Raw genomic sequence first — 25,326 nt, forward strand, 5'->3', positions numbered from 1 at the left:
GGTTATGAGATTAACAGATACTAACTATTATATATAAAACACATAAGCAACAAAAGTATACTGCAGAGCACAGGTAATTATACACATTTTCTTGTGATAACCTACAATGAAGTATAATCTGCAGTAATACTGAATCACTATGCTATAACCTAAAACTAACATAGCATTATAAATTAATTGTACTTCAATAAAATAAATAAATGAACAAAATTCTAACTTGATCTGTATAAGCAGAAAAGTTTCAGGTCAAGCAAACAAAATCTAACCTGATAAGCAGAGGTTACATCTGTAAAGAAAATAATCCAAGTAATTCTTACACTTGAGCCAATTTACTTGGATGAAGGGAAGGCTGGATCTCATAAGGAAGGACTCTGATATAATATACTGTCAAAAACGTATACTGTTAATCTTTTCCCCTGACTTCCCCAAAGAAATCTATAGCCTTTTGTCAGGATAACTGTGTTGGGCAAAAGAAAGTAATCAAACATTTTGAGGACTACTCTATACTGGCTCTGAACTGATAGTAATTCTAGGAGACCCAAAACATAATTTTTGTCCATCAGTCAGACCAGGGAATTATAAGAGGTTGGGTGATGAATGGAGTTTCAGCCCAGGTCTGTCTCACGGGGAGCCCATTGGGTCCCTAAACCCACTTTGTGGTTATTTTCCCTAGTTCCAGGATGCATAATTGGAATATATATATATGTACACAATCCCCACCTTGATTCCTTAACCTGTGAAAAAGGCCAGGTGGAAGCCACTGGAATGATTTCTACTTAGGAAAATAGTAAGTCAAAAGTGATGCCACCCTGCTGGAGGGATTGCAGAGTAGTGCCATCGAGGCCTTAAGAGAGGTAGGGGTGGTGATTCCCACCATATGCCTATTCAACTAGCCTATCTGACCTCTTTAGAAGACTCTGGAGAATGACTCTGTTTAATGGTAAGCTTAACCACGTATCTACGCCAATTGAAAGTTCCGTACCAGATGTGGTACATTAATTTGCTTGAGCAAATTAACACATCCTTTCGTACCTGATTGGAGAAGGCGATGGCACCCCACTCCAGTACTCTTGCGTGGAAAATCCCATGGACAGAGGAGCCTGGTAGGCTGCAGTCCATGGGGTCGCGAAGAGTCGGACACGACTGAGCGACTTCCCTTTCACTTTTCACTTTCATGCATTGGAGAAGGAAATGGCAACCCACTCCAGTGTTCTTACCTGGAGAATCCCAGGGACGGGGGAGCCTGGTGGGCTGCCGTCTATGGGGTCACACAGAGTCGGACATGACTGAAGTGACTTAGCAGCAGCAGTAGCAGTTTGTACCTGATATGCAGCTGTTGATCAGGAGAATGCCTTTTTCTCCAGCTGTCAATAAGGACCACCCTGCTTTCAGCTGGCGAGGCCAGCAGAGCACCTTCTCTGTCCTACCTCAGGGGTATAGTAACTCTAAAGCACTGTCACAGTTTAGTTTGCAGGGACCTTGATCATGTTTCCCTTCCACATGATATCATCCTGGTCCATTACATTGGTAATATCATGCTGATTGATTAGCTCTAGTAATTTTCAGGTTTTCTATGTAGAGGATCATGTCATCTGCAAACAGTGAGAGTTTTACTTCTTTTCCAATCTGGATTCCTTTTATTTCTTCTTATTCTCTGATTGCTGATTGCTGTGGCCAAAACTTCCAAAACTATGTTGAATAGTAATGGTGAGAGTGGGCACCCTTGTCTTGTTCCTGACTTTAGGGAAATGCTTTCAATTTTTCAGCATTGAGGATAATGTTTGCTGTGGGTCCGTCATATACAGCTTTTATTATGTTAAGATATGTTCCTTCTATTCCTGCTTTCTGGAGGTTTTTTTTTTTTTAAATCATAAATGGATGTTGAATTTTGTCAAAGGCTTTCTCTGCATCTATTGAGATAATCATAAAGTTTTTATCTTTCAATTTGTTAATGTGGTATATTATATTGATTGATTTGCAGATAAAGAATCCTTGCATCCCTTGGATAAAGCCCACTTGGTCATGATGTATGATCTTTTTAATATGTTGTTGGATTCTGTTTGCTAGGATTTTGTTAAGGATTTTTGCATCTAATGTTCATCAGTGATATTGGCCTGTAGTTTTCTTTTTTTGTGGCATCTTTGTCTGGTTTTGGTATTAGGGTGATGGTGGCCTCATAGAATGAGTTTGGAAGTTTACCTTCCTCTGCAATTTTCTTCAAGTGTTTAAGTAGGATAGATGTTAGCTCTTCTCTAAATTTTTAGTAGAATTCAGCTGTGAAGCCGTCTGGTCCCGGGCTTTTGTTTGCTGGAAGATTTCTGATTACAGTTTCAATTTCCGTGCTTGTGGTGTGTCTGTTAAGATTTTCTATTTCATCCTGGTTCAGTTTTGCAAAGTTATACTTTTCTAAGAATTTGTCCATTTCTTCCAAGTTGTCCATTTTATTGGCATATAGTTGCTGATAGTAGTCTTTTATGATCCTTTGTATTTCTGTGTTGTCTGTTGTGATTTCTCCATTTTCATTTCTAATTTTGTTGATTTGATTCTTCTTCCTTTGTTTCTTGATGAGTCTGGCTAGTGGTTTGTCAACTATTTATCTTCTCAAAGAACCAGCTTTTAGCTTTGTTGGTTTTTGCTATGGTCTCTTTTGTTTCTTCTGCATTTATTTCTGCCCTAATTTTTATAATTTCTTTCCTTCTACTAGCCCTGGGGTTCTTCATTTCTTCCTTTTCTAGTTGCTGTAGGTGTAGAGTTAGGTTATTTATTTGACTTTTTTCTTGTTTCTTGAGGTAAGCCTGTATTGCTATGAACCTTCCCCTGAGCACTGCTTTTACAGTGTCCCATAGGTTTTGGGATGTTGTGTTTTCATTTTCATTCATTTCTATGCATATTTGGATTTCTTATGTGATTTGTTGGTTATCAGAAATGTGTTGTTTAGCCTCCATAAATTGGAATTTTTAATAGTTTTTTTTCCTGTAATTGACATTTAATCTTACTGCACTGTGATCAGAAAAGATGGTTGAAATGATTTCAATTTTTTTGAATTTACCAAGGCTAGATTTATGGCTCAGGATGTGATCTATCCTGGAGAAGGTTCCATATGCACTTGAGAAAAAGGTGAAATTCATTGTTTTGGGGTGAAATGTCCTATAGATATCAATTAGGTCTAACTTGGTCTATTGTATCATTTAAAGTTTGTGTTATTGCTAATTTTCCATTTAGTTGATCTATCCATAGGTGTGAGTGGGGTATTAAAGTCTCCCACTATTATTGTGTTATTGTTAATTTCCCCTTTCATACTTGTTAGCATTTGCCTTACATATTGTGGTGCTCCTATGTTGGGTGCACAAATAATTGTTATATCTTCTTCTTGGAGTGATCCTTTGATCATTATGTAGTGTCCTTCTTTGTCTCTTTTCACAGCCTTTATTTCAAAGTCTATTTTATCTGATATGAGTATTGCTATTCCTGCTTTCTTTTGGTCTCCATTTGCATGAAATATCTTTTTCCAGACCTTCACTTTCAGTCTGTATGTGTTCCTTGTTTTGAGGTGTGACTGTTGTAGACAGCATATATAGAGGTCTTGTTTTTGTATCCATTCAGCTCTTTGTCTTTTGGTTGGGGCAGTCAACCCATTTACATTTAAGGTAATTATTGATAAGTATGATCCTGTTGTCATTTACTTTGTTGTTTTGGGTTCAAGTTTATGTACCTTTTCTGTGTTTCCTGTCTAGAGAAGATCCTTTAGCATTTGTTGGAGAGCTGGTTTGGTGGTGCGGAATTCTCTCAGCTTTTGCTTATCTGTCAAGCTTTTGATTTCTCCTTCATATTTGAATGAGATCCTTGCTGGGTACAGTAATCTGGGTTGTAGGTTTTTCTCTTTCATCACTTTAAGTATGTCCTGTCATTCCCTCCTGGCCTGAAGAGTTTCTATTGAAAGATCAGCTGTTGTCCTTACAGGAATCCCCTTATGGGTTATTTGTTGTTTTTCCCTTGTTGCTTTTAATATTTGTTCTTTGTGTTTGATCTTTGTTAATTTGATTAATATGTGTCTTGCGGTGTTTTGCCTTGAGTTTATCCTGTTTGGAACTCTCTGGGTTTCTTGGACTTGGGTGACTATTTCCTTCCCCATTTTAGGGAAGTTTTAAACTATTATCTCCTCAAGTATTTTCTCATGGCAAATATTTTTCTCATGGCAAGTATCTTTCTCATTTGAATGCTGGGGCATTTGACATTGTCCTAGAGTTCTCTGAGGTTGTCCTCATCTTTTAATTCTTTTTTCTTTTTTCCTCTCTGCTTCATTTATTTCCACCATTCTAAGTTCTACCTCACTTATCCTATCTTCTGGCTTCATTCTTCTACTGTTGGTTCCCTCCAGAGTGTTTTTGATCTCATTTATTGCATTATTCATTATTGATTGACTCTTTTATTTCTTCTAGGTCCTTGTTAAACATTTCTTGCATCTTCTCAATCCTTGTCCCCAGGCTATTTATCTGTAACTCCAATTTGTTTTCAAGATTTTGGATCATTTTTACTATCATTATTCGGAATTCTATTTCAGGTAGACTCCCTATCTCCTCCTCTTTTGTTCAGTTTGGTGGGCATTTATCATGTTCCTTTACCTGCTGAGTATTTCTCTGCCTTTTCATCTTGTTTGGATTGCTGTGTTTGCAGTGGCCTTTCTATATTCTGGTAGTTTACTTTTGAAAAACTGCCATTTGTAATAAAATCCCAAGTGGTATTAGAAATAGTCTGGTGGACTTTCCTTAGAGATACAAATGAATCCACTAGACAATGGTTTCCTTACAGGTTGGTAAGTTGAAGTAAGAAAGTAATAAACACAGGAGCAAAAATCATTCAAATATAAAATGAAAAAAAAAAAAAAACAAACTACAGATAAAATCACTGAAACCAGAGCTGCTTCTTGTAAAAATTAACAAAATTCATAACCCTCTAGCTATAATTAGACAAAAAGAGAGCAAATTCAAGTCACCAAAATAAAAAATGTGAAAGAAAACACCAATACAGATCCTATACATATTAAAAGGGTAATTAGGAACATTTCCTGGGTAATTAGGAAATGTTGGCAACTTTACACCAAAATTTTTGACAGCCAAACGAAAGGGATAAATTCCTTGAAAGTCACAAATTACTAAAACACTTGCAAGAAGAAACAGGAAACTGAGTAGTACTATATCTACTAAAAAAACTGAATTCATAATATAAACCTTGTCATGAAGAAAATTTCAAGCCCAAATTCTTCACAGGGATTCTATTAAATATTATATAGAAAATTAAATATTTTTTGTTAAATACAAATTGAGGAGGAGGGATCACTTTCAAACTCATTTTATAAGGCCAGTATTACTCTGATACCAAAATCAGATAGACATCACAAAGAGAAAAATATAGATCAATATTCCCCACTAGCTTAAATGCAAAGAGCCTGAACAAAATATTTACAAATCAAATTCAGTAAGATATAAAAATGATATGTTATGACCAAGTGACATTCATCCTATGGTTGCAAGATTAGTCTAATATTCAAAAAATTAATGTAGGTCACCATATTAATAGAACAAAGGAATAAATCATATGATAATCTCAACAGATACAGAAAAAAGCATTTGATATAATTCAACAACCTATTCATGATTAAAAAACATCTCTCAGATAACTAGGAATAGATGAGAACATCCTTCTGTTGATAAAAGACATCTGTAAAACCTACATCTAATGTCATATGTGTGTGTGTGTGTGTGTGTGTGTGTTTGTTTGTACTCAGTCATGTCCAACTCTTTGCCACCTCACGGACATACATACTCAGTGGTAAAAGACTGAATACTTTCCCCCTAAGATCTAAACAAAGCACTTTTGTTCAGTGCTTTTGCCACTTCTATTTCCTATTTTAACAGGCTTCTAAAGGTCTACATGTTTCCTAAACTTCATTCATTACCAGCAATCAGAAAGTATTTTTTTTAGAAAGTTGGTTTTTCATTATCTTTATAACTCCTGTATAACCAATACTTTGGAGAATGGCTGAAAGAGAGAAATGAAATAAGTAGTAGAATTTGAGGAGCAGGAAATTTCTTGAAGAGAGATTATCTGAGGGCACATGTGTGTATAAGATCAATAGCCATTTATATAGTGTGTAATTAGTCCGACTTAGCCCAAGTTCCTAAGAAAACAAAGTCTGAAGTTTTATGAGGTGGTACAATCTTAGGGCAGCAAAAGTGAGAAGGAGAGGAACATGTGGCCGGAAAGGAGAGGAAGCAAATACAAGCTGCTGCATTAACAAACTGGCCAGGTTTACAAGGAAACACAGTTGACTGCCCAGTTGCATAGGATATATTAATATTTCAAACAGGCTCTTTGAAATCTGTGCTTTAAAACAGTTCATCCAGGGGAGGAATTATCCTCTCCTTTCCACCGTCCATGTCTCAATGGTCAAAGTTTGCTTCATGGAACATTAACTCTCCTGCCCTTCTTGGTTTGCCCAGCCAGCTACTGAAGAAGCCAGAGACCATGCCTTACAGTAAGATGCTTCATTTGAGACCAGAGTGATGGGACAAGTCAAAGCTTCTGTAGGTCTGGTCAGATCTTGTCTATGTTCCCAACAGGCCCAACAAAGAGGCCTGCGATCACTCTGAGGAGGGAGTGGCAGCAGGTGTGGTATTAGCTGATGGTGCTGGCCAGGGCACTCCACGGACCAAGCGGTGAGAACAGTGAGGACCTGGAGGGCAGGCAGGGCTGAGAAAACCTGGGAGGTGCACAAACCAGGTCTGATGCAGTCTCTAAAAGACCAACTGCTGAGGGTGATCTGCTCATAGCTTGAAATAACCATCTAAAGTTGGCCCACACTTCTGAAATCCTTTGAGATAAATTTGCTCCAAAATGTGGCATATGCTCCTGTTAATTGGCAATACACTCAAAATGTTGTTCCCTGAGTTATTGCAAATGCTGTGTGGAATTTAACTGAGCATCGATTCCCTTTCTGTCAGAAGTCTGAAAAGTTTTTTTCTGCTGAGATGTGCACTCAGATGACATGTCTGGGCATCATATACTCCTATGGGTTTACCTGAGATGGTTGCAATTTCTGGTATTCTCAATGTAACCTACTTGTTCTCTCCCACTACTACTTAAGGGAATACCTACTGACAGAGCTACATAGGAATAACCATTTAAAAATGTATGTATACAAATCACTTGCAATGATTATTAGTATTGTTAGAGAGTCAAGCACAGTGTTTGAGCTTTTAAGCATGGAGTTCTTAATCAAGCTTCTGCACTTTCTAACTATTTTGCTTTGGACAAATAGGTTCACCTCTCCTACTTCATTCATCTCATCCATAAAACACAGATAATAACAATGTCCACCAAATTAGGTTGTGTGACAATTAAATAAATTCACCTCTTGCACTATTGCTGATTTAGAAGAGTGCACAGCAACAAGTAACAATAGCTAGTTACTTGTGATTATTAGGTGGGTCAGTGGTAAAGAATCTGCCTGCTAATGCAGGAGACATGGGTTCAATCCCTGGGTCAGTAAGATCCCCTGGAGAAGGAAACTGCAACCTACTCCAGTATTTTTGCCTGGGAAATTCCATGGACAGAGAACCTCTGCAGGTTATAGTCCATGGGGTCACAAAAGAATCAGACATGATTTAGTGACTAAACAACAATTACTTTAAAACCATTATTAATAACAAATGATTTCATTTACCAGTGCGCCACTGTTTTTCAATTCAATTCAATTCAATGAATGTAAACCACTGCTCTGTAAGAAAGGCAGAAACTATGTTTTGAGTTTGCTACAATTTTTTCTACGAAAAAACTGGAAATCTAAGTCATATGTATAGTTCAAATGCCAACTTCTGCAAAGTATATTCCACTTCTATGAATTAGATCTTCATTCTAATTCTTATCAGAAACTGCAGGATTCTAGATTCTTTATTGAAAAGATTAGTCTGGAGTTTTCAAGTGGTTTTCTTCTCAAAAGGAAGGGTAAGTTAAAAATTGGAAAGTATCAGTGTTTTTCTTTCTGGCTTACTTCACTCTGTATAATCGGCTCCAGTTTCATCCATCTCATCAGAACTGATTCAAATGAATTCTTTTTAACGGCTGAGTAATACTCCACCAATACAGTATACTAACACATATATATGGAATTTAGGAAGATGGCAATGACGACCCTGTATGCAAGACAGGGAAAGAGACACAGATGTGTATAACGGACTTTTGGACTCAGAGGGAGAGGGAGAGGGTGGGATGATTTGGGAGAATGACATTCTAACATGTATACTATCATGTGAATTGAATCGCCAGTCTATGTCTGACGCAGGATGCAGCATGCTTGGGGCTGGTGCATGGGGATGACCCAGAAAGTTGTTATGGGGAGGGAGGTGGGAGGGCGGTTCATGTTTGGGAATGCATGTAAGAATTAAAGATTTTAAAATTTAAAAAATAAAAAACTAAAATTAAAAAAAAAATTGGTTGAAAAAACAAGAATAAAAAAAAAAATTGGAAAGTATCAGAACCTGGGTCTTAGAATCATTGATGTAAATGAGCTCATCAACACAGGTAGGTGGGAGAGCTACAGAGCGAGGTCAGACAGTGTGGGTGCAAGCAAGTTCTCTAAGTGGGTGTTTGTCTTTTTCATATGTTTTCTTCCCAGGCATGAGTTCTCATCTGTACTAAACAGAAGTTGTTTAGTAACAGCCACTACTGGGCCACCTGGCCCATCACATCTCTACCTTTTTCTGTTAGCAGCAGCTTCATTCTTTGGGCCTCCCAGGACAGAAATCCTGGTCTGGTCTTTGTTTCATTCCTTTTAGTCTGTGCATTCAATTTGCCACTAAATTCTCTAGCTGTTTCCTATACTATCCCAAGGCACCCTTCTGGGCAGAGTTGGTTTTTTATTGGTTTCCAAAATATATTGAAGTTAACTGTTTATGTACCTGTCTCCCCCATGAGATGAACAGCTACTCCAGAGCAGCATTGCCTTCACCTTTCTACCCTGCAACACTTAGCACAGTGTCCAGAGAAACACATTCTCCGTGTTTATTAACCAGAAGACATCCTGCTCTTTCACCTGCTCTCATGGGCTGTTCACACTTTCCCATCCAAGGACCAACTTCCACAGAGAGTCTAAGAGAGCTAGGTAGCCCCTGCAACAGAACCCACAGCCACTCTGCCACGTGCAGAGAATTTCTCTGAAGTCTTAGGTTTTATCATACTTGCTTGGTATAAGATAATATCATCAATCACTTACAAGTTAAATTATCTTTACCTCAAAACCTTCGAGTAAAATTAATGCTTGGCCAACATTTTGGTGTATGAGTGTGAGGGTAGCGCACCCCAGTTTAAAAGGCACAGCTCTTTGTGGTGAGCATCTATCAGGCAAATGTTCCTCACACATTGTGATGATGTCCTTCCTCTGCTTAATAATTTACAGAACTTCCATGTGTCTCCTGCGTCAAGCCCAAACTCCCCAGTCTGGCTTCTATGTGCCTGCTGCCTCATTTCTTCTTGCCCCTGGGGGCATGTATTACTCTAACCAGCTTGTTTGCTCACTGTCCCTTATGTCATGCTCAGTGTTATCTCTGGACCTTTGTACCAATTCTCTGAAATGTTACAGTCTCTCTATCCTGTTTTTCTTAATCCCCTGAGGACCAATTCATACAACTCCTCTAAGAAAACTTCAGCATCAGCTCAGGGGATTTTACCTCCTCTAAAATCCTCTGTTAAGGCAAGGAGCAAGGGCTGATTGCCCTTTCTGTATCTCTGACATTGGTACAGAGAAGATGCCAGACACATCAAGGAGTATCAGCATTCTTCTTGACCTCTGTAGCCACCTGACCTAAGCTTGCACTAGAATACATGCCTTTATTTACCAAAGATTATTTTTCCCAGTATTATCGAAGCTGTAATTGACCAATAAAAACCATGCATGTTAATGGTACACAATGTGACGTTTTGACATGTGCATATATGGTCAAATTATTACCACAATCAAGTTAATTAACATGTCCATCACTTCACCTAGTTGCAATTATATATCAACATGAATTGAATGTTTATTTTGTACAAGTCACTATGTGTAAGAATTTCCACACCAATATATTTGAAGATGTTATTGGTCTGGCCCAAGTATCTGTGATGACAAAAAACTTAGTTCTTAACAAGGAAGTTTATTTTGGGGTAACTGTGCAAGTTTTTCTTTATGATGATCTGAAATATGTTTCCCTGATGTTTAGTTCTTTTTCTGAAACAATTTAGAATAAATCAAATACCTCTTCCATATAACAACACTTTGATATTCATCTCCTTTTTTAATAATTCTATACTCAGTTGACATTAAAATTCTTGTCTTCTGTTCCTCCTTTTCTTTACAGCCTTCTAGTATAAAACTCTGTGGTTTCCAGACCCTTCCTTATCTTGTTTTCTTTTCAACACACTTGATTTTCCTATAGCTCTTGGTAATTGAATAAAGAAGTATTGTAATTATACCAACACAAGTATCTACTGATTAATCAGGGAACGATAACATTTTAGCCTAGAGACCAGTGTCTCAAATGACACACAGACATGTCTTGGTTACCTATATTACCAACCCAAACTTGCTTGTCTTCTCAAAGTCAAGCTTGCTGACAATAATCAGATCTCAAACTATTCTTTTATTTTCAAAAAATGACTAGCAAAAATGCACTGTGTTCCTTTTTTGAAACACATGGAAATCAATATGTAGAAGAACCCATTGTGTTCCTGGCATGGTACCAGGTGCTAAGTGAATGCTAGTGAACTAACAGAGATAGCCCTGTAACCAAAGAACTTTCAAATTTTCCAGTAAGAAAAACAAATAAAAAGAAAATAAAATAGGTAACAAATAAATATAAATAGTATAAAAGGAACAAACAGGACAAAGAAATGGATTAAAAATGGTGGGTCCCACTTAGATAGGGTGCCAAGGGAAGGTTTCTCTGTGGCACTGACATGAAGTTGAGATAAAGAGGAGAAACAGGCTGTCATACCAAGTGAGAGGGGCAGCTTTGCAGGAAGAGGAAACCAACTGTGCAACAGCATTAGGGAGGAAGACCTTGGTTAAGTTTTAAAACCAAATGGAGGCCAGAGGGCAGGGGCAAGTGTAGAACAAAACAAGACTGGAAAGGAAGCAAAGGCTTGGTTACTAAGGGTTTTATAAGTCATGGGAAGTTTTGAGCAGGATAGAATATGAAGTGGCTTTTGATTGAAAAAATATTTAGGCTGCTACAAATCTAGCCAGGAGGCAATTATGGTGGCCGAGGCAAGAGATGATAGTGACTGGCTTGGACCTGAGTAGCTATAGTGGGGCTGGAGAAAAGTTGGTAAATTTGATACATAGTATGGGAGTGCAAACAACAGTTTGCTAGTATATTATCTATCAAATCTATATGTCTACTAAATAATTCTTACAAACCCAAATGAGATATTTTCATGAAAACATGGGTACATCAAATAAATAAACTGATCTTTGGTTGTCCTTTAAAAAAATCCCCAAAACAACATGTAGCAGGGTTTCTGTTTGCATTGGCACAAGGTGGCCATTCATATTCCATATCTGAAATATTGTGCACTATCTGTTCTGAAAATACAAATGAAAAATGGGCAATCCAAAATAGTCATGGAGGCTATGCTCCTTTGCTCCTTGGAGTAAAGCAGTGGATCCAAGGCTCATTCTGGGTTCACATTATTAAACACTAGATTTGATTTCAGCCTTAGATTCATGAGTCAGTATTCTAGGAAAACGGATTTCCGCTCATTTTAGAAAAGAACTTTCTCATAAGTGCCTTTTGAAGAGGTAAACTTAAGGAAAATGATCTGTCAGACTTCCTGTCTCCTCAATTTTCTATCAAGTGGCCATTTGACTGGCTAAGGGCTATCAACAGAATGACCTCCTTTGCTTTTAGGAACTTGAGAATTCTTAAAGCTACATTTATTGGTTCTCAGGAAAGAAATTAGTACAATATCCCAGAAGTCAGTGCTTTAAATGTGCTTGGATAATAAAAATCCAAAGACAAATGTTGAGATGTCTCAGTCCTATTGCTAAGAGAGATTAACTTTGTTGTCTTGGGTAAGATTCTTGGTTATTCTTTGACTTGATTTACCTAAATATTACATAGTTATAACAATCAATGGTTTTCTCTCCTCTATAGTAACTTAAGCTAAGCTAAGCTAAGTCACTTCAGTCGTGTCCGACTCTGTGCGACCCCATAGACGGCAGCCCACCAGGCTCCCCCGTCCCTGGGATTCTCCAGGCTAGAACACTGGAGTGGGTTGCCATTTCCTTCTCCAATGCATGAAAGTGAAAAGTGAAAGGGAAGTCGCTCAGTCATGTCCGACTCTTAGCGACCCCATGGACTGCAGCCTATCAGGCTCCTCCATCCATGGGATTCCCCAGGCAAGAGTCCTGGAGTGGGGTGCCATTGCCCTCTCCACAATAGTAACTTAGAATCTGAAAAATCCCCAAAATCGAGTAGGAAAAGTGAGAGAAAGTACCTAATAGTCAAAAAAGGAAAGAGGGAATTATTGAAGTACCTGGTAACATTAAGCAATCATGACTCAATGACCAGAGAAAAATCACTCAGTCAGAAAATGAACAATTTTTTACCTGAATAGACTTTTTTCTGCTCTGTGAACCTTGTTGTTTCACATTTCTAATCCTCTGGAAGGTTGATCATATAGTGAAACTACAAATGTCACCAAGACACTGTGACCCCATCCTCATCTTGACTTATGTCCTAAGGTGCGTTCAGAAGAGGGTGAAAACTTGGCATCTATACTTTGAAATGTGGCCTCTGTCTGGACTGATTTTATGAGTGGCTTTTCTAAAGAAAGATCCTGAAGAGGCAGACATTGTAGTGTTATTGAGGATATCTGTCTCTTCTACAGCAAGTCTTTTAAGTCTCTCTCTATCTCAATGTTTTCATCTGTAAAATGACACCTAGAACTTACTACGGTTGTTGTAAAGCTTGTGATAAGTGATAATGTAAAAAAATGCTTGAAATCATGTTTTATGTTAGTGACATATTATATGTTAATGACAGTAAATGATATTAATAATTTTATACTTTCATCCACAGCTACAACTTCAGCTTCCATGTGAATGCCTATAATTCCCAATTACTGATCAGCCCTTGTGACCAAACTTTGCAGTAGCATACAGTCTTGTGCCTCTCCATCCAAAATACTCAGTCCATAAGGGCAATCTTCTGTGGTTATCAAGTTCAATGTATCTGCTGCAGCATATTTGGCCTGGACCCTTCCTCTCTGTCCCATCACACCTCTTCTCTCTCTCCTCTACCATCTGCAAAAAAGCACAATGACCCATGCAATCCCATGTCTATGTCTCTGTTCATGCTGTTGTCCAGGCCTGGAATGCCCTTTTCTTGGTACACATAAATCCTACACATTCTTCAAGGCCTTCAATTTCATCACCTCTACAACTTTATATTCATGATTTAAAATATACCTGCATCCATTTGGTGCCATTTATAGAATCCTTATCTGTGTTTCCATTTGTTTTCTGAATGCAAATCTAATTTTCCTAACCAAGTTGGGGACTTCCTGAGAGTGGACCATTTCTAATGCTTTTTCCATATCTCCAAAAGCGTCCCTCACTAAACCACATACAAACTGGGGACCCATAACCACTACTTGACTTTAACTGAACCTCCACTTTAGTAAGTTCTTTCTGAAACAAGCTTAGAATATGCCACAAAGATGACTATGGGAGTGGTAGAGATCATATTTGTAATTCACTAAAACCCCTCATAATGACTTAACCCATGTGCCAGAGCCCATACGAGGACAGAACACAATTAATGCTCCCTGAAACCTATTACTTCTCTATTTGGCATGTGCATAATCTGAAAGAGAATCTCAGTTATGTAATCCTCCTCAGGAGATAGAGCTTGAAGGCTATTACCTTCAAACAGGTTGTTATACAGTTTCCCCTGCATTTAATTACAAGCTGTATATACTCCTTTCACCTATCAACAAAGTAACAGAGTCTGTTCTTATTTAATTTCTTATGTGAAATCTTTGTAACTAGAAGCCACAAAATGGCAGTCCACAGCCAAACCTGACCACAGAGGTTGTTCTGGCTCACATTAAAAGTATACACATTTTAAAGCAAATGATTTTACCTGAAAACATGGATTCCTAACTAAATTTGAGTGAATTAAAGTTAGATCAAATAAAGTTACTAGAAGAAAGCATGAATTGATACTTGCATACTCTTGGAAGCAAGCCTTTCTAATAAATATGTGAAGTTCAAAGGTCATAAAAAACTTTTGACATGAAAATTTAAAACACCTATATTGGGAAAGGAGAGAGACAGGCATGGTGGAGAGGAAGGAGGAAGAGGAGAGGGAGAAGAAGAAAATGAGGACAAAGACAAATTAGGAAACAAAATTTGCAATATGTATAACAGACAAATGCTAAACTATCCCTAACATACAAGGAATTCATCAAAATCAATAAGAAAATCATTAAATTCCTAATAGAAAAAGAAGATAGAATTAGAATTCACAGAAGGAAAATGCAAGTAGCTAAATAAACATAAGAAAAGATGTTGAATCTTAGTAACAATGAAATAAACTTAAATAAAAATAAGAAGATAGAATTTTCACCCATTACACTGGCACATATTAAAGAGATTAATAATAGCTAGTACTGGCAAAAGTATGGGAAGATAGAGACTCTCTTATGCTGATGGTGGAAATATAAAATGGTTATCATCTCATTGAGGGCATTTTTAATATGTGGGGAAAAATCTAGAAGAATATACATAAACCATTAACAATAATCTTTTTATAAGATTATTTTATACATTTTCCATTGTTCAAATTTTTAACTAGAATATATTTTTTTTATAAACTTCCTTCTCCCTCACTCACACACAAAAAACCCTATATAGATATATTCTCATTCCTTTAGCATCCTCTTGCTCCTTATTTCTCTCTAGGGAGTCATGCCAGGAGACCAGTATCAGACCATGTGGAGAAGAAATACTGTTCTTTTCTCTACTTTCCTCTCCATCCCAAGACCCTATGCACCTATTTATTTATAATCCAGCACCCAGGTGGAGAAGGGGCTATCTCCAGTCCTACAAGCTCAATCTTCACTTAGGCTCAAGGTGAACACAGCAGTGTGTTCTTCAGAGATGAGAACAGTGTACATCATGCAACCTTGGGCAAATTGCTTAATGTCTCCTAACCTTAGTTTCTTTCTCCATAAAAAGTCATAATAGTTTCTAATTATTACAGTGGCTATAGGGATTAAACCCCTGGAGGAGGGCAAAGCAATTTACTCCAGTATTCTCACCTGGAGAATCCCATAGATGAGGAGACTGGTGGGCTATGGTCCATAGGGTTGCAAAGAGTCAGACATGACTGAAGCACTTTAGCATGCATGCAGGGATTAAATGAGACTATAAATGCCTGGCAGGTGGTAAGTACCTGCTAAGTGGCAGTTGCTCTTACTATCATTGTTATCAACTGTCCCTTTTAGGGTCAGGACTGTGCCTATGGTATTCACTGTACATTTTATTTCATTCAGTTATATAAATGGGCATCTAATAAATATTTCTTGACATTTACAGCCACATAGCATCAAATGATTCATGTTCACGTTGGTTTGAAGGAAAACTAAATCTTGTTATATTTTTGTTTAGAGACTCTGCTTTTATAGGTTGATCCTAAGAATTGTTGAATTTGTCCATTCCAGAACAAGTTCATACAAGAAATACTAGAACTGCCCAGGACAGACTAGCAGAGTTCTGAGAGTAAAGAGCAGGAATAGAGAGATGCAAAGGTAAATCTCTCTGCAGGCAGAGCAGCGCAGGGGAGTAGAGAGGAAGAAACTGAGTTTGCATAAACCCCAACCCAATCTTCCTTTCAGTTTACTCATCGAGATTTCACTAAAGATAAAAAGTAGACCTGTCTTTACTGACTAGCCTCCTTCCCACTCCCCTGCCACCCAAAGAAAAATAAAACACAATCTTTTCAGGTTTGAAACTTAGAAAGTTTTTTTAGTTTATATTTCTTGTCAAAAGCATCTCAAAGAAACATACAAGTGGTCCTAACTTAATGAGCTTCTTAAGAATTTGATTAAAAAGAATATCTTCATGATTGTGTGCATGAGACATACCTTTTGGCATGACTAAAAAGATCTGTTACAGGGAAAAGAGATTGTTTTTGAGTTTGGGCAGGGGATTCCTGATATGATCAAACCAGTAGACTATGTTTTCTTGGGTTTGTGATTTAAGGTGGAATTTCATTTCCTCTACAGTGAATTTCCTTGCCTTTGTTGATTGCTTCTAATCTTAATGCCATTAAAAATTGAGGTTTTTTTTTGAATATGATTCTGAATATGGAAAAACAAATTGCTTGCTCATTCTCATTTTCAGTGATGGAAGGTATGAGTGCAGTCATTGTGGCGCGCACACCTCCCTTACTTTCAGTTTTTCCTTTGTTAAGATATGGAAAGTAATAAAGACAGTAATTTGAATAAAGGTGGGAAGGCCAAGTCTTGGGCAAATTTCTCCATTGCTTTTGCTTATATTATCAAGTTGATGTGAATAAAAACTCCAGATTTTTAAGGTAAAATTAATACCAGGATTTCAGCATTTCTTTCCATTGTATCAACTTTCTAATCAACCTCCATCTTTCCCTCATGAGAAGGGGAAATACATTTTTTTTTGAAAAAAAAAAAAAAAAACACTTCATTTTTTGAAGGGTTTAACTTTTAAAAAATTCCATATCATCATGATCCTGTCAAAAACTGAGAGCTCTGAATGTACTATGAATACTCCAAGGCAAAAATTCACATTTCATTTGAAGTAAACATTTTTTGTTTCTGTATATGTATCTCAATACAAATACCACCAGCACAAAAAATAATGATTGCTTCTTAAATCGAAATGCACAGTGGGACCTTCTAGTTGCATCTCCACATTCCCCAGGTGAAGCAGCAGGGTGTGAAATAGCTCAAAAAGACTAGTGCTTGGCACAGAGATATATAGAGCACTGGAGTGAACTCTTTGGCCTGTTTTGCAAGTGCTGCAGCTTATCTTCCACCACTCACAAGGAGGCAGCTCAGTAGCAGGAAATGAGGGCAGGAGCAAGTTGGGCATCTATCTGTTAAAGGCTTGGCTGGAAAAAGTGCATCTCTGTCAGTCTAGACAATTTAGCTCAGAACAGTCCAAGAGGGCCAGGCAGACAAGGAGAGTTGAGGTCTAGAGACGGACTCAAATCAAAGAGCCAAGAATCACAGGGCAAGAACTTGTGAGTGACACCAGCCAAAGAGGACATGATTGGGATTAATTCCAAAGACCTGTTGGAATGGATCTAGCTTATTAAAGAGATCAGCAGGGTAGAGCAAATGATCATATTAACTTCTACTTTTAAAAAGCATAAATATGCAACCTTATCTGAGCCCTAAATTGTAGTGGATAATAATCTTAAAACTAACAGCAGGTGAGTGAGCCTTTTCTTTCTGCTTGTATTACCCATATGACTGGCATTATCAGTTTGTAGGCATAAAAGCAGTCATAGTGCTAATTTTAGCAGTTAATTGTTTTAGCCTCATCTACAAGTTATTAATAAGTCCAGAACCTCAATCTTGAGCCCTTCTCACTTCCTTGACCCACAACTGACATGAATTGCCAAAAAAGTCAGGTGCCTACTGAGTTCAAAAAGTCAGTTTTGATTTCAAGCACTCACTAGAAGAGACTTTCGCTTTGGTTGCTGCCATGGGTCCTCCATAGGCCAAAGGACATTATCTTCTTTTGAACTGATGCTCCTGCTATCCCAGACCATGCTGAGACTGAGGTATTGCCACACTGGGCTTTAAAGAGAGAGCCAGCAGTCCACATGTTGACAGTCTTTTTCCAAAGGCTGACCTCTAGATCAGAGGGAGTCCCAGGGAGGATTTCCAGCCTTAGCCATGTGATGCAGAGCTCCCCACTATCCTATGAATCCATCAGACCAGGGCCCTCAACTCCTCTAGTCCATTATCCTTTAAAACTGCAGGAAAATTTCAATCAGAGCCATCCCAATCCATCAAAAAGTTTCTAATGAATTTCTATTTAAAAGGTTTTCTGCCTTCTTTTCTTTCCCCGGGGGTTGCTTGGCATCTACGCAAACTTATCTACCTTTTCTCCAGCAACCAGCCATGCACACCAAGGGGTCTTGAGAGATGTCTTATATTAAGATTCTGCTTCACTCTTTTCCTGGGGCAATGGGTGCATGTGTACCTTTTGTTTGCCTAATAACTTGGGATCACTTAAATGACTATCCTGAAAAAGAAGACCCACTGTCTCCACCTACACCAAGGACATACTGCCAGCTTTAAGTGCTGGCTAGAGTTCTTACATTTCAATCCCAGTAAGCCACTTTGTTATATCTGGAACCCCAAATCCAAATTCATGGGAAGCAGAGTGCGTTTGGAACTCTGTGCCATATTCATCTTGAAATCCAAGTATGTCTGAGCATGTTTAAAAGGCTGGCAGAAAAAATAAAAATAAAAAAAATAAATAAAAGGCTGGCAGGGTTTAGGCATATTTGCCTAAAAAACTGAAGAGCCTTCTGGGAAAGAAAAACTCATCCTGACATACACAAGAGTCTACATCTTCAACGTTGGCCCAAGAACAAAGGATCACAGTGGGCAATGGGGAGGGAAGAAAGTCAAGAGAGGCAGTGGATCATGGTGTCCTTTAGTCCAGCTCCCATGGATGCAACTTTGTGTCCAAGGTAGAAAGGGCCGAAATAAAGTGTAAATAAAAACTAAAAGAGCTATCTCACTAAACTTTGTAGACCTTAGGAAACTCAAGGCAGTGCTTTTCAGAGGAAAATCAGGTGAGAAGACTGAGAAGAGAAGAGAAGAGAAGATCAGCATTGGGCAAATTAGAGTTTTGGAAAGGTCCATTTAGTCAAAGTTATTATTTTCCAGTAGTCATGTATGGATGAGTGAGATGAACCATGAAGAAGGCTGAGCACCAAAGAATTGATGCTTTTGAACTCTGGTGTTGGAGAGGACTCTTGAGAGTCCCTTGGACAGCTAGGAGATCAAACCAGTCAATTTTAAAGGAAATCAATCCTAAATATTCATTGGAAGGACTGATGATGACCTTCCAATACTTTGGCCACTGATACCAAGAGCTGATTCATTAGAAAAGACCCTGATGCTGGAAAAAATTGGAGGCAGGAAGAGAAGGGGATGACGAAGGATGAGATGGTTGGATGGCATCACCGACTCAATGGACATGAGTTTGAGCAAGCTCTGGGGGTTGGTGAAGGACAAGGAAGCCTGGCATGCTGCAGTCCATGGGGTCACAAAGAACTGGACACAACTGAGTGACTGAATAACTATATATGTAGATATATATGGTTTTTCCAGTAGTCATGTATGGATGTGAGAGTTGGACTGTGAAGAAAGCTGAGTGCCGAAGAATTGATGCGTTTGAACTGTGGTGTTGGAGAAGACTCTTGAGAGTCCCTTGGACTGCAAGGAGATCCAACCAGTCCATTCTAAAGGAGATCAGTTCTGGGTGTTCTTTGGCACGAATGTTGCTAAAGCTGAAACTCCAGTACTTTAGCCACCTCATGCAAAGAACTGACTCACTGGAGAAGACTCTGATGCTGGAAGGGATTGGGGGCAGGAAGAGAAGGGGACGACAGAGGATGAGATGGCAGGATGGCATCACCGGCTCAATGGACATGAGTTTGAGTGAACTCTGGGAGTTGGTGATGAACAGGGAGGTCTGGCGTGCTGTGATTCATGGGTTGCAAAGAGTCAGACATGATTGAGTGACTGAACTGAACTGAACTGAATAGATACATAGCTATGATTGATTTGTGTTGTATGGCAGAAACCAACACAACACTATAAAGCAATTATCCTCAAACTTAAAAGAAAAAGAAATACAGCAAGAGAGATACTGTTCTGTGACTATTCCTATAACTCTGCTTGTACCCCAGTCTGTGCTAGGGGCACAAAGCCTAAAATATAGTTGAAGCACAAAAATTCATTCCATGGTAACCTGCCAGGCCTTCTGCATTCCATTTGCTTTCTACAGCTAAAAATGTTCCAAAAACAATTTAACAAGAATCCTTATAAATGAGAGCAGCTGCTTGGGGGACTCAGGGAAGAAAAATCAATCTGGAAAATGGGCCTATATTGTTGGGTAAAAACCAACCATTAGGAACTGAAAGATGACAGTCTTGTCTTGTCCATGGTAATATGTATTCATGATTGAGGCTCAAGGTTTCAGCAGGTGCTCTCTGCTCTCATTTGTGTTTTTTTTTTAACCACATGGACATATAAATTTCTGGGAATATATGTTTGAAAAGAACCTGCACATCAAATCCTGAATTTACATGTTTTCACTATTTATATTAAACCAGAGAATTTATCTATCTCTTTGTGATAATATTGACCAATATTATATTTTCCTTTTTTAAGAGCTGTTTGATTTTTTATTTATTTATTTAGTTTTTTAGTTTATTTAATTTTAAAATCTTTAATTCTTATTTTTTAAAAAATTTTTATTAAATAATCTTTTAGAAGATTCTCTATCTTTATCTTATTTTTCTTTTTCTTTCATGAGTAGAGAAGAAGAAGAAACTGAAGAGTGTCAGATATGAGGACTAACCAGTGGTCTAGGTTAGGGAAGGCTGAAATGGTTCTTTCCAAAAGAAAACAGTCCTTATTGTCATGGTTATCATAAAGATAATATTGCTTATGTCCGAAGTTTTAAAAATTGATATAAAGGAAAAACAAAAATTTACTGTTCAGAAGATAGTCACTCGTAATGCTCTAGTAAAAGACTTACATGTGTCTATTAGATACATGCATACATGCAAATAGACAGGCAGGCAGACAGACAGAGCACACAGGAGCCTTTCTAGGTCCCTCAAGAAATGCCTGGTATTGCCCTTTGAACCAATGTTTAAACGTTGTCACCCAGGATAGACAGACAGATAAGCAAACCTCGTGTTTCAAAATTACCATAACGCAGCAGCTCCACAGATCACATTAACCACACAGGACAGCCCTAAAGATCGCTCAGGAAAATTGCCAGAACCACACTGTTATCTTGTTTCCAGAACAAGGCAGAGTATCTCTGAGGAAACTCATAAAGTATAAAGCATCACCTTTGACGTACATAAACATCTGATAGGGGCCACAGCTCCTGAGTGGCTCAAAATACCACAGAAGTGGGTGGGGAGCAGTTCGACCGAGGAGAATCCTTTAACTCATTTCCCTGATACTGCAGAATGTATACTTTCTCTTAGTTTACCTTATATTTGGAGCAGGCATCCCAGAAAGACTCTAATAAAACTTTTGGAATCCAGTGGCTACTAGTCTATATCTAAGACCAACTAACTTACTTTCCATCAAAGCAGGAATTTAAAAACAAAACAACATAAAATAAAACAAAAACCTTTTATTAACAGGGCAAGAGGTTGGTGCTGGTATAATCACCAACAAAGCTTTCAGTATAGGAGTGGTGTTCACTCTCATTACTGGTGGACTAGAAAGAGGTGGACTTTGAGATCACATAGTTCAAAGTCAAATGTCACTTACTTTGAGCTGTCTGTGTAAGTCAATCCCATGCCGTTTGGAACTAATAAGTGCTTGTTTATGTGAAATACAATTTTAACTGGTCACACTGTATTTTTTTTTTTTAACTCTGGCTACCCTACATTCACTCACTGTGTGTCAATGCACAAGCTACTTTTTCTCTCCAAATCTCCAGCTCTGTATATGCAAGGTGCAGGATAATAAACCCCCAGGTGACTGAAATGCATCTAGGATTCATTCAATAGATAGGTGCTGACTGCTTACGGTGGAGAGGGCTCTGGCCTAGGCCAGCAAAACAGAGCTTCTCTTCCTGAAGATTACATTAATAGTTAACCACACAATTGGTTCCTTATCTTAAATTGTGATTCAGTTCAGTTCAGTAGCTCAGTCGTGTCCGACTCTTTGCAATCCCATTAATCGCAGCACACCAGACCTCCCTGTCCATCACCAATGCCCAGAGTTCACTCAGACTCACGTCCATCGAGTCAGTGATGCCATCCAGCCATCTCATCCTCTGTCGTCCCCTTCTCCTCCCGCCCCCAATCCCTCCCAGCATCAAACTCTTTTCCAATGAGTCAACTATTTGCATGAGGTGGCCAAAGTACTGGAGTTTTAGCTTTAGCATCATTCCTTCCAAAGAAATCCCAGGGCTGATCTTCAGAATGGACTGGTTGGATCTCCTTGTAGTCCAAGGGACTCTAAAGAGTCTTCTCCAACACCACAGGTCGAATGCATCAATTCTTCAGCAATCAGCTTTCTTCACAGTCCAACTCTCACATCAGTACATGATCACAGGAAAAACCATAGCCTTGACTAGATGGACCTTAGTCGGCAAAGTAATGTCTCTGCTTTTGAATATACTATTTAGGGTGGTCATAACTTCTCTTCCAAGGAGTAAGCGTCTTTTAATTTCATGGCTGCAATCACCATCTGCAGTGATTTTGGAGCCAAAAAAAATAAATAAATAAAGTCTGACACTGTTTCCACTGTTTCCCCATCTATTTCCCATGAAGTGATGGGACCAGATGCCATGATCTTCGTTTTCTGAATGTTGAGCTTTAAGCCAACTTTTTCACTCTCCTCTTTCACTTTCATCAAGAGGTTTTTTAGTTCCTCTTCACTTTCTGCCATAAGGGTGGTGTTCTGCATATCTGAGGTTATTGATATTTCTCCCGGCAATCTTGATTCCAGCTTGTGCTTCTTCCAGTCCACCGTTTTCATGATGTACTCTGCATATAAGTTAAATAAGCAGGGTGACAATATACAGCCTTGACGTACTCCTTTTCCTATTTGGAAACAGTCTATTTTTCCATGTCAGTTCTAACTGTTGCTTCCTGACCTGTATACAGATTTCTCAAGAGGCAGATCAGGTGTCTGTAATGCCCATCTCTCTCAGAATTTTCCACAGTGTATTGTGATCCACACAGCCAAAGGCTTTGGCATAGTCAATAAAGCAGAAATAGATGTTTTTTTCTGGAACTCTCTTGCTTTTTCCATGATCCAGTGGATGTTGGCAATTTGATCTCTGGTTCCTCTGCCTTTTCTAAAACCCGCTTGAACATCTGGAAGTTCACGGTTCACATATTGCTGAAGCCTGGCTTGGAGAATTTTGAGCATTACTTTACTAGCATGTGAGATGAGTGCAATTGTGCGGTAGTTTGAGCATTCTTTGGCATTGCCTTTCTTTGGAATTGGAATGAAAACTGACCTTTTCCAGTCCTGTGGCCACTGCTGAGTTTTCCAAATTTGCTGGCATATTGAGTGCAGCACTTTCACAGCATCATCTTTCAGGATTTGAAATAGCTTAGCTGGAATTCCATCACCTTCACTAGCTTTGTTCATAGTGATGCTTTCTAAGGGCTACTTGACTTGACATTCCAAGATGTCTGGCTCTAGGTTAGTGATCACACCATCATGATTATCTGGGTCATGAAGATCTTTTTGTACAGTTCTTCTGTGTATTCTTGCCACCTCTTCTTAATATCTTCTGCTTCTCTTAGGTCCATACCATTTCTGTCCTTTATCGAGCCCATCTTTGCATGAAATGTTCCCTTGGTATCTCTAATTTTCTTGAAGAGATCTCTAGTCTTTCCCATTCTGTTCTTTTCCTCTATTTCTTTGCATTGATGGCTGAGGGAGGCTTTCTTATCTCTTCTTGCTATTCTCTGGAACTCTGCATTCAGATGCTTATAGCAGAAAAGCAGAATATGCCATGAGATCTGTACCCTATAACTGGGCTTCCCAGGTGGCTCAGTTGTAAAGAATCTGCCTGCCAATGCAGGAGATGTGGTTTCAATCTCTGGGTCTGGAAGATCGCCTGGAGGAGGGCATGACAACCCACTCCAGTATTACTGCCTAGAAAATCCCATGAAGCCTGGCAGGCTATAGTCCATGGGTCACAAAGAGTCACACACAACTGAGCATACATGCACATACCCTACCACTAGTCAGAGAAGCTTTCTTTGAAGAAATAACACTTTAACTTGGATGCATACACATTCATATGTACTCAAAATTCAAAATGTCCAAAACTGAACTCAGTATTTACTTTTCATCTCTTCCCCCAAATTTGCTTTTTGTCCTAAGTCCTTAAACTTCAGTTAAAGGGATACTGAGGTTGCCCAGGGCAGAAACCTGGGAGCCATTCTGAACTCGCCTGATACACTGTCTCTCTGTCATTTCAGTGATCAAGTTTTGCCAGTTTTCTCTTCCAAACACTCCTCAGATCTGTACCCTGTTCCCCATCTGTACTATCACTGCCCTCATTGTCTCTTGCATGGCTATTTTTGATAGTTTTCTAACCAGTTAATATGCTGCTAGTTCTGCTCCCTTTAAACCTATATTTTACACTTGAATTAGAAAAGGCTATACTATGTCCCTGCTTAAAACATTTCAGTGACTTCCTTTTACCAAAAGTCCATGCTCTATAACTTGGCAAATAGGGTCTTCATAAATCAGTTCCTATGCAAGCCTACACTGTCTTGTCTTAACATCTGTATTCTAGTAACACTGAACTACTTAATTTTCTACACACAGTTTAAGATTTCCTGTCCATGTCTTTCTTCAATCTATAATCTCAGCCTGGTATTCTCTAATCAACTCTAACTATCCTTCAAGATTGTGCTCCGTTGTCATCTCTTCCTGGAAGTCTTCTCTAGAAGGCTTCTCTATCACCTAAGAGTTACTGTTATCCTGAACCATATATATATAGAGCTGGAGATTTGAGCTCTGTCAAGTGGACAGACCAGGCCAGTGGCCTGCTATTTGCACCGACCCCACTGACAAAGGCTCAGAGTGTCTGATAACCCTTCAGAGAGAGGCTTCTTGGCCTGAGTCACCATGTTTATTATTAATAACACTACCATGCATTTGGTTGATTGCACCAGAGATAGTCAGCAGCTTCAAAGACAGTCGTCAATAGACTGGCCCCTACCCACAAGGCTTCTCATATGAGCTCTACTTAACCTAAGACTTTGTTCAGCAGGAATGAGGATGGGCCTAGCTAGACTGAATAGGGGAGACTAGACTATCTTGGGGAGTTTGAATTCAGAACACTTAGCATCAGACTCAGCAGAAAATAGTATGGATGGAAGCCAAGAGACATGAAGAGGGGACAAGAAACAGAAGCCATAGCAGAGTAGAAGCCATGACTAAACAGAAGCTGTGAGGAAATTAAGGTCAGTTAATTGTTTGCAGCATTAG

The sequence above is a fragment of the Ovis aries genome, chromosome 17 (assembly GCF_016772045.2).
Source record: "Ovis aries strain OAR_USU_Benz2616 breed Rambouillet chromosome 17, ARS-UI_Ramb_v3.0, whole genome shotgun sequence".
Classification (NCBI taxonomy): Eukaryota; Metazoa; Chordata; class Mammalia; order Artiodactyla; family Bovidae; genus Ovis; species Ovis aries.